Genomic DNA, 11,256 nt, shown 5'->3' with positions numbered 1-11,256 from the left:
TGCCTTTAAATCCTTATAGTGTTGCATAAGTGAGATTAGACCTGCCAAGTATAAATGCAGTGCCAAGAACAAGTCAAATTAAAGTAATCATAATAGTCCATGAGATGGCCAGGTCCCTAAACACACTTGCTGGAAGTCTTTGACAAATAAAGTACTGTCTCTTTTCAGATTGCCTTTTCATTTAGTAAGGGGCATAGTAATTCCAACCTGCAAATATGTGGCTCTGGTAGCTGCATGCAGTCATTAGAAGTACTTTAAAATCCTTGACTTGTTCTTCTATATCATGATCTCACTGATCGTGAGAAAAGGCTCAATGTTTTTAATTTAAAAAAAGTTCCTATCCCCATCTGAACTTTTCCAACTTTGACCCATTTCTTTCTACAGTATCTAACAATATGAGAAAAGCTCTGGCAACAATGAACCCTCTAGTCCAGTATCATGCATTTTTTTCAAATGGTGACCTCATATTTGGCAAATGTCGCTATCCAACCTATCCAATTCATAGTGTCTCTCCAGTGACTGTTGCTGGTGTCTACCTTATGTTTCTTTTTAGATTGTGAGCCCATTTGCAACAGGGAATGATCTTATTTATCATTTATGTTTCTATGTAAACTTTGAGAATTTTGTAGGAAAGTGGTATATAAATATTGCTCAATTAGATATCAAAATGCTTAACTTTAACTGGATAATGCCCATTATTTTTTATTTAAATTTTAATGTAGATAATAGCCGCATTTGCAAGTAATGGGAAACCGAAGTAAAACGGGGCAAAGGTTGGATTTTTTGCACATCCGAATGCATGGAACCTCTGTCCTGCTCAAAAAGTTATCAGAGGTTTTCCTCCCAAACTCCAGTTTGAACCCTTGGGTTGTTGGGAGTTTTGCTGCCCCTACTTGAGATCTGTGTTCAGCATTGTTACATCTGAATGCTGAACTGCATGCAACCCTCAAGACTGGAGTTGAGGGAAGGAGCCTCCTTCCTCTCTCCATTCTGATTGGCTGCTGCAGCTGTCCTTCATGCAAAGGAAGAAGCCTGGCAGCCAGTTCCTCTGCCCATGCTGCCAGTTCTCCCTCCTCTTTGCAGTCTCCCTTACTGCAGTTCAGGTCTGAATGAGGACAAGTTAGCATGTTGCGGAGGGCAGAACTCGATCCCAGTTCACACTACATGCAAATGTGGCCAATGTGTGTCATCCATATTAGTGCAACAATTAAATGCAAAATAGTTCTACATTTGAATAGCACCTTTGCCTTTGTTCCATAATCCTTTAAAATAAAGAAACATAATTATGTTTAATTTGATCATTTACAAGCCATACAGGCTTAACATTTTTTATCCTTCACTGAAAGTTTCCCAGTCTATCTAGGACCTTCCCTCCATTACAAAGAAGACTGTTAACATGCACAGACCACTTGACATAGAACTAGTTCCTATAAAGAGAAACTGAAGGCATCTCTCCCAGCATCAGTAAAATAGGAAAGTGAGTAACTGTATACCCAATTCAGTGCAGAGTGATGGCTCCCTACAATCCATCACCATAATGGATGATGTCCCACTGCGATATTGGACTCCACTTCAGTTTTGTTTCACTGGCTCACAAAGGACTTGGAGTTCTTTTTCTATATCATAACAACAAATGGTAGGATTTGCTTCTTGGTAGTCTCCTGAGTGGCTTGTGGTTCCCATCTGAATTCAAACTGAGGGGAAGTCTGTGTGTGAGAAATGAGTGGATTTCAGGTACTTTTGCCTGATAAATTCCTGTATCACTAGCTTCTTCACACCACCAAAAACTTTATGCTGTTGCCCAGAGGAGTCACCTCATAGCCTCTTGAGCATCTCCCATAGAGAACATTATTTGGCCACATGCCCTTAATAAAGATAAGGATGAGAATGTCTGTGAGAAGGCCCATCTTGGATACATTCTCATCCACTTTTGTGTTCTCTCCTTCCCATGGTGGCAATTTACTGATCAGGATGTTAGTATGACACTTTCAGTCAACATTCAAGAAGTCCAGTCCAAATACCTCCAGAAAGGTCTAGTTAGCATATCTAGGAATCTCAGAAAACATATCTTTCTATTCTGTTTCAGAGGATCAGCCCATTTGCTAGGAGTCTTCTCAGGGAAATAGAGAGGGGAGAGTGGGCCCATGTACACTGGTGGCCTCACCTCTCCTCACGTCGCCCACCCCCAGTGGTGGTACGCATGCTCACCCCACTCATACAGCTCCATATTTCCTCCTTCTATCAGCTGGGTTCCTGGCAGATGGCAAGAAGAGGCACAAAGTCCAGCAGCTACTGAATGGGGTGACTGGCAATGGATGGGCTGTGTGAGCACCCTCCTTCCATCGGCTGGGAGCCTGGCTGATGGAAGGAGGAGGCAGCCACTGAAGGAGGCAGCTGGTGCTGGCAGGCAACATGCGAGTCTTCCATCATCCAGAAGTCTAGCCAATGGAAGGAAGAGGAAGAGAGCCAGGCCCGCTGCGGAGGGAGATGGTGGCAGTGGGACCCCCTTCCGGGGGAGTCCAGCGGTTCCTCCAGATGCTGTGTCACTCCCCGATGCTGGGCACAATGGGTTCTTTCAACCCATCACAGCTCCATCCCTGTGTCTTCTTCTGATCTTGGACCAGAAACTGCACCAGCAGTGTTCTGTCTGACTCTGTGGGTGCCACTCCAAGTTCGGTTGCACTTGGGCAGGGGGCTGAGATTATATCAGTATGTAGTCATTATCTACATCCATTAACTGTGCCTGAGAAAGGCCAAGTCCTTTGCTGCTCCTGGGTTATCTCTTTAATGAAAGGCTCAGACCCTTCTAATGTTCAGGTTTACATATATTTGCCACAAATGAAATATATGATACCACCTAGTCACCTCTTAGAATCCCTGGCCAAACAGCATCTTCCATTGAAAGCTATTACCTTTTACAGAAGCAAACAGCAACATTTGCTAGTCCCACCTTTGCTGTTGGAAGTTCATCAAGACGCATGTATGCAGTAAAGTACCAAGGCATTCGTTCACATAGAAGACTCAAGAAATATATGCAGGACCTTCCTCAAGGCTGTCAAGCAGGCAGCATCTGTTCTTGGCAGGATGCATGCTGTCCTGATGAAAGTTTGAAGGAACCCTGTATGTTTAGCCTGGAAATGACATAGCCTCAGTGGACATGATAGGACTCTTCAAATATCCGAGGGGCTATCACACAGAAGAAGGTCAAGTCTTTGCTGCCTGTTAGGAATGTTCTAGCTCTGGATTTTCTGCATCAAGTGACATGTGGCAGGGAGGGGGCTGCACAAGATGGTGTACAAGGATCCCTTCAATTGTAATTATTCTATTGGATGATGTAATGTCACTTTCTCCCATCCAGCCTCAGTCTGCAAGAAGGCCAGACTATGTTATTGTGGAGGGGTAGGGGAGGGATGTTAGCCTTTTACAGAAAAACCAGCAGAACCAGCACAAAAACCAGCCAGACTGGTCTCTGGGGCAACCTGGAGAGACCATATTTTTCCTGTTTTGAAACAATTACACTGGCTGCCAATATGTTTCCGGGCAAAATACAAAGTGCTGGTTATTACCTTTAAAGCCCTGAACGGCTTGGGTCCAAGTTATCTTAGAGAGCTCCTTCTCTCTACATGATACCCACCGCACATTAAGGTCATCTGAGGAGGTCCGTTTCCAGTTACCACCGGTTCATCTGGTGGCAACTCAGAGGTGGGCCTTCTCTGTAGCTGCTCCTGGGCTGTGGAATGCACTCCCAGCAGAAATCTGCAATCTTAATTCTTTATTGACTTTCAAGAGAGCCCTTAAAACCTACCTGTTTGGTCTGGCCTTCTGGAGTTTTTAATTAGTTTTAATTGTTTTAATGCTCTAACCTGGTTTTCAGGGTTTTAATTGTTTTGTTTTTAAGATGTTTCAATCGTTAATTGGTGTTTATATTTATATTTCTGTTTTAATTGTTATTGGTTTTAATGGTCTCCATTTTAATTGTAAACCGCCCTGAGCCATTTTGGAAGGGCAGTATAAAAATCAAATAAATAAATAAATAATAAAAATAAATAAATAAATTTTTGGAATTTTAAAGCCTATCATTTTATCATGGCATAAGCTTTTGTAGACTCAGATCCATGGAAACCTTTTTCCATAACACATCTACTAGTCTTTGAGGTGCTACAAGACACTTTGAGACACTTTGATCATCAGGGGTGGGCTGGGAGGGCACGGAGGGGGGAGGTTGCTCTAAACCTACCTTCCCCCCAGAATACCAAACCATCCATCGTCAGCATGTCTCCCGCGCACCCACAAGAGCAGCCCAGCTCCATGCAGCTCCATGAGGCATGGAGCAGGGAAGAGGGAACTGGGGCCGGAACTTGTTGTTCTGGCCTCTGGATATCCCATAATACAGCACGTGACATGTGTGTTGCACTGGGGATTCCCCCATCAGACAGGTGCCCTATGTGCCTGTCTCTGTGTCTCCTAGGGCTGAACTCAGCTTGAGGAGACACACAATACCTGACAGTCAGGGCAAGGGTGCAAGTGCACCCTTAGCCTGGGCTAAAAGCCACGTTCCTTAAGAGGGTTAGGTGGGCAGAGAGTGGAGGGTTCTGTGAGGATCCCACTGCTTCTCACGGCCAGCCTAACCCCGGCTGGGCTGCCCCAGGCTGGGTTAGGCTGGTCATGAAAACAGCCTCTTAATGATTAGACACATATTTATTTGATCCCTCTACTTCTATTATTTAAGCAAATCTTACTTCCGTCAGCTCTGGGTATCAGCAGCACATCACATTTGATATACTACAGCGCAGAAGAGCAGACAGAAGCTAGAGCTGGCCCCAAACTGCCATACAATCTATGAACCATAGAAAAACCCAGGGCAGTTTCCAATAGTTACCAAAGACAAGAGAGGAGAAGAAAGTTTGGTTTTCAAGAGTGTTCATGTCCCATTGAAGTCAGCGGCATTTAAGCACACAGTTAATGACAAAGCCTATTGATTTCAGTCTAACTCCACCTTGATTTCAATGGCACTTAATCCTATTTAACGTTCTCTGGATTTCTTCCAACACAATCTGTTGTCCAAGAGGTTGATTTATGCTTCTCACAACCCCAGTCACAGGTTTTATAACAAGTCTTCACAAATAATGATGCTTCCAACATTATAAACTATAAATCTTTCCTGAGGGAGAGACTGACAGTTAATTATTTGGATTATCATGTAAATTAATGAAGTGTAGATTAATGGAGGCCTACAGTAATTAGAATTTGTTTTCCTTTAAGACAATGCAAATTTTTAGACAAAGTCATTTCCTTAGGATAACTTCATGTGCCCTCACCAAAGAATATCTCCAGTGTTGAAGTAATGGCCTCATACCTTCACCACATGCTATCCCAATAAGGACTTTGAGTCCCCCTTCCCCATGCCTCAGGGTACTGTGGCAGAAGCTGGTGGTCTGTCCATGAACCACTGCTAGAATCTAGAAGAAATTCTTCAAACAAAAGTTAACACAAAGTGGGCAAACACAAAGCAGGCCAAGTTAATATGCTCCCCAGTATTATCTAAAGTGACATTTCAAGGTAAGTGTGGAAGTTCCTGCTCAGGCAAAACTTTCAAGGAATGCCAAGGACATCAAAAAGTGTTCTGATATGAGCAGAAAATTTTCTCAGAATGTTATCCTAGTGCTGCTTTTCTAACCCATTCAAACATAGTAACACTCAGAAACTTATTTCCAAAGGAGTTAGTCATAATGAAACACCATTGAAATCAATGGCACAAGTTAGTTGCAACTAATTTATGTTTCACTGATTTCAGTGAGACTTTGTCATGACTCTTTCATGAGGCAAGGTGAGATGACTTCCTCAGGTGGCATATTTTGGGATGCCAACAGCGTGACAAGAAGCCTGCAAGAAACATGAAGAGGGGGACAGTAACCTTCCCTCCTCCTTGCTACTCATGCCATTTTCAAAGCTTGTAAGGGTCAATTCTGAAAGGGGGCTTGCACCCACTAGGGGCATGGGGCCCGGCAGTATTTGGCACCTCACCATAAGCACAGCAGTAGCTTGGGCCACCCTGGACATTTCTTTCTTGCCTTTGAACATTTACATTCAAGTATGTGATCTTGAAAGTAAATGTTACACACTATGCTGTGTTGATAATTTATTGGATTGTGAAATCCATTTCAATCATTCTTTTTTTGTTGCAGACAAAAGGGATGTGCAGCACACTGCCAATATGTTTAAACTGTGCCAGAGATGTCAGCATCAAATAGAAAACATTGCCACACCAGAGCACTGGTTAGAGATGAAGTAGTATCTCTACTTCAAAGGAAGCAGTGCTTTCCAAACTCAATGAATCAAATTCAAAACTAAGAACTGGACATTCTTACTGTTTGTTTACCACCCAAAGGATGTCAGAGCCAGAATAAGTATATGAAGAACCAAACAGGAGGCTTAAGTCTATCATTAGAATTTTCAATTTCAATTTTTGTTTTAAGCTGGTTTAAGAACCGCATAGATCAGGCCTGTGATTGGGGGTACGGGCAGGAAGGAGTTCTAATCCTACCCCTTATCATGTATCATGGCCATAATCTCTCTCTCCCACCCCCCACCCACCCCCACACACTTCCCTGCTATTTGTTGTGGGAAAGGGCTCCATTTTGGCCCAATGGGAAATTCCTCCCATGCAAAATAGCAACAACACAGAGGATTGGTCGATCATTATTTTTTAATAAACCACCCCCTCCGCACACACAATTAGGTGGCAGCATTCCTGTCTGTTAAACACAGTGAATGATGGAGAAATCTCTCCATGCTTATAGTATACATATAAGTCAAAACAAGTGAATGGTGTCTTTTATAATAATGTTATTTCATTCTGCTAGGCTGCCTTTCCTCCTTAAGAACATAAGAACAGCCCTGCTAGATTAGGCTCAAGGCCTATCTACTCCAGCACCCTGTCTCACACAGTGGCCCACCAGATGCCACTGGGAAGCCCATAAACAAGAGGTGAGGGCATGCCCCCTCTCCTGCTGTTGCTCCCCTGCAACTGGTACTTAGAGGCATCTTGTCTGGACTGTCTGAACTGAACTCTTTGTCTGAACTGTTCTGTTGATGTGAGCAAGAGATGCTGAGGCCTATTTGCTAGTATCGCAACTAACACATCCAAGGAAATTGTAGAAACAGCTTGAAGTTTAGGGTGATTGTTGTAATGGCTGCTGATGTCACAAAGAGCCTGAGTTTTCCCTTACATCGCTATGGGGATGAGGGGAAGAAGGCAGAGCACAGTGCACATATGCTCACAAGGGTTTAGGGGTTTGCGAGCCAGTTCAAGGTTGAGTCAGCTTGACCTTGAACTAGCTTGGCTCAAAGGCTCAACCTCGAGCCAAACCAGCCAGGCCAGTTTGGCCCTGGCTTGAGGGGTGTAGGGGCAGTAAATTAGTTTAAGAAAATAATAAACTTACCACCACCAAGGGTTTTGGTGGATTCAGGGGCTGCTGTGGCGGCCACAGGGGTTCTCCAATGGCTCCACCTCCCCCGCCAGCTTCCCCCTGATTCTCCCTGGTCCAGTTTGGCCCATTTCAGGGTGCATGCAGTGGCCATTTGGCAGCACCAAGAGTGTGGTGCATTATAAGGATCCTTCTAGCCTCACAGCACCGACAAACACTAAGCCCAGATTAAGGGTGCCCTCGCACCCCAAACCTAGGTTAAGTGCTGGGCTCCCTAAGCAAGTTTACCTCTGTGCCACTGGGAGCTGCATGGCTTCCTTAGCCCAGTTTTGCCTGCACTTGTGAATAGCCCCTATGGATCCTAGAACCACTGGCATCACTCAGGGATCTAAAAGGGAGTTTAGCAAAAAAATGCCTTTTAAACAGAAACCACAGAAGGCAATGTAGCTACTTGAACAGTCCCTCCAGCGTGAAAAAGAGCAGCCTGTCTCTTGTCCCCATTTGGGTAGCAAAGACAACCACAGGGCTCTGTGGTCCCCAGGAGTCAAAACTGACTTGAAGGCACCCTTTAACTTTACCTTTAAAGGAAGAGGAGGAGGAGAGGGCAGGGCAAGGAAGAGAGGGCCCTAGTGGTCCAACAGACATATTGGATCTCCAACCCAATGTACACAGCATGACAGTTTGGAGGGGCTGACATGGACCCTCCTGACATTGCCACTGTTGGGTTGTATTGTTATGTTGGGTCAGAACCCAAAATTTTGAACCATACAAAATCCTAATCCATGTACAGTCTATCCTTATGGCCAGACACATTCTGTGCACTTTCCCAGTTCTTAGTAGGCATTTTGGAAATTACTGAGGTAACTGAGGAAATGAATGTAAAGCACGTTGAACATTTCTAGAGTGGTATAAAATATGTATTACATAAAATGCTTATCCTATATAATAAAACCCTAAGGTACCTGCGTCCATGTCTCTTGCAGGTGTTCTGCGCATGCGTGGCGCGTGCGGACGCAGCAATGGAAACTACGCACACAACTGCGTGCGCGCGTAGCTACCGTCTCTGTGTCGTAGGTCCGTGTAGCAACCCGTTAAACCTGCAATCAGATCTACACAACTCTTCTAGCGCCCGTTAATGTAACGGGCTTAATGTCTAGTTTAATAATAATCATCATGAAAATAATAACAGTAACAACAAGAATAATAATATAGCAACTGGTAACACAGAAGCAAACATAACTTTAGAATAATAGGCTTAGATCAAAACTAAGTTAATCATGACTAAGTCCCATTTAAATTAATGAGTCTTAAATTAGTCATGTCTCATTTATTTCAATGTGCTTTGTCATGGCACTCTGAATCCTGCCCATTATCTAGAGTTATAAGTAGAGATAGGTTTGGGGTTATGACCCTAGTGCTTTACTGGAAGCATGCTTCTTGAAATTTCATAAATGTTTTGTTTTCTTTTGGAATTTCCCATAACCACCATCACTGCCGCCCTATGTAGGTCACAGCTTCTACAAACAAGGGACTTCATATGTAGTTTGTCTGATGTTCATGGAATCCTGTCTGGTGCTTGCAGGTGGTTTTGCAGCAACCCCCCTCTCTAAGATCACCATAATAATTTACTTGCTTATTTTGGGTTTGTTGACAGGCACCATCTAGGACCACTTACTTAATCAGTATGGCCAAATTTCAAATGCAGTCTAAACAATGCTTACAGTATCTTGTCTTATCTCTGGATTACACATTAGTGGAGCTGAAATGCATTTTCAGAAAGAGCTTCAACCTTACTCTGAAAAACAGAAAGAAAGTCACGAACTATAGACCTTTGACCTTGTCTGAAATAATCTTTAACATATTTGTTTCAAAAACTGCTCTTAGATTGCTGGTTTTACTATTATAATACCCATAATAGTGGCAGACCTTAGGTCTAAAACTGCACCTGGAGTTAAGAAAACTATAATGAGATTTTTTTATTAAACTTTTGGAAATATCATATTGCAGAGGAAGCAATAAATGTTTTTGCATTATTGCTCAGACAGCAAAGATAAATCTCCCATTATACCTAGTGTGACAAATCATTTTTGGAAACTGCCTGGAACTGTGAAACCTGTAAAACCTAATGTCTTTGAATTCATCCCTAGTTAATGAGCCATTCTCTAACTGAAACCTTGTCTACCCACCTTTTGCAAATTTCTTACTCTATAAGAGCTTAGAGAAGTGGCCCTCAGCCTTTGATAATGTGCTAAATGCTCCATGGAGGAAATCATTGCTCTTAGTTACCAGATTCACTTGTCTGAACAGATCCACTTTTTCTTCCCTCAGAGTCAGTAACTTGTAATTACTGCTTAGGGGCAGAAACTCCTGACCATATTTTCAAGGCTATTCTCATGACCAGGTGGGAGGGCGGGGATGGGGGAAGGCAGGGTGGAACCTGCCTTTCGCCCAGATGATCTACAATGTCCTCTTCAGCGTGCCCACACAATCTGTGATGCTCCATGCAGTGTGGATCTCTGGAGACCGGGACTCGTCTCAGCCTCCAGGAATCCCACAATGCAATGCACAGTGAGTGTGGTGCATTGGGGGATTCCCCCAGGTGTCAGGCACTCAAGGTGCCTGACTTTATGTATGCTCGGGCTTCATGCAGCCCGAGCATATGCATGACCCCATACCTGGGGTAAAGTGCATTCTTGTGCTCTTTAACCCAGGTAAAAGCCTGTGTGTTTTTTTTAAAAAAAAAGGCTTGCAGGGGAGGCAGCACCCAATCCTGGCATTGAACACTAGCAGTCCTACCCAGGTAGGGCTTCCCTAATCTGGGTAGGGGTATTCGTGTGCACAGCCTCATCCTTTTTCTGTCTGAACATTGCAAAAGATCTTGGCTTGAATCCTGCTAAAATTAGAATGACTAAAATGGCAATTGTGTGCATGTGGAAGTAAATCCTGTTGTACTTAGATGTACTTTCTTCCAGGAAAACCTGTATAGAAATGGGCTGCATATCCCATTAGAGTCAAGAACCTAAGTGCATTGGAACTTACAAATAGCTCAGATCCCTCTAGTCTATTGTTGCAGATCATTAAAATACCTGTTTCCAAAGAATGAAACATGGAATTGTTGGCCCTAGTGCCTCCCTGCCCAGGCATAAGCCCCAAATGTTTTGCTGGGTTTCCCCCATGATTTTGTTTTGAGAACAGAAGAGGTCATGTTTTTTGGGGGGTGCACTTGGTTGGAATGTTTAATTCAACATAGCAGGCATCCCTGTCACCTCCAGAGAGGAGAGGAGGTCTTATGGGTGCCCGTGGCCATGAGGAGGAGAAGGGGTGAGTGAGACAGCCTCAGAGAGGTAGAGAGGAGAGAGGAGAGCTCATCTTGTGGTAGCAAGCATGAGTTGTCCCCTTAGCTAAGCAGGGTCTGCCCTGGTTGCATATGAATGGGATACTGTGAGTATGAATGTGAGCACTGTAAGAAATTCCCCTTGGGGATGGAGCCGCTCTGGGAAGAGCAGAAGGTTCAAAGTTCCCTCCCTGGCATCTCCAAGATAGGTCTGAGAGAAATGTGTGCCTGCAACTTTGGAGAAGCCACTGCCAGTCTGTGTACACAATACTGAGCTAGATGGACCTATGGTCTGACTCAGTATATGGCAGCTTCCTGTTTTCTTCTGTTAGTATTCTGTCCTCTTTTCTTCTAAGTCCTCACTGTAATGCAGGGGAGAGATGGATGGAGTCTCTTGTCTCCATTTACTCTTCCACTCCAGGAGCAGATGGGGAAATGGAAAGAAGGCACTTTGTTCATCCCTCCTCCTTTCCACAATGGCATGTGTGGACTTTC

General features: G+C 43.9%; 1 pseudogene; it reads right to left on the bottom strand.

Annotated features, from left to right (window-relative positions):
• Positions 1-1,529: 1,529 nt before the first annotated feature.
• The window catches only part of LOC128327435 (non-structural maintenance of chromosomes element 3 homolog), a 48,945-nt pseudogene continuing 39,218 nt past the window's right edge, over positions 1,530-11,256 (bottom strand).

The sequence above is a fragment of the Hemicordylus capensis genome, chromosome 5 (genome assembly GCF_027244095.1).
Source record: "Hemicordylus capensis ecotype Gifberg chromosome 5, rHemCap1.1.pri, whole genome shotgun sequence".
NCBI classification, from domain to species: Eukaryota; Metazoa; Chordata; class Lepidosauria; order Squamata; family Cordylidae; genus Hemicordylus; species Hemicordylus capensis.
The sequence above is the reverse complement of the archived record's forward strand: the minus strand, read 5'-3'. Positions and strand labels throughout refer to the sequence as shown.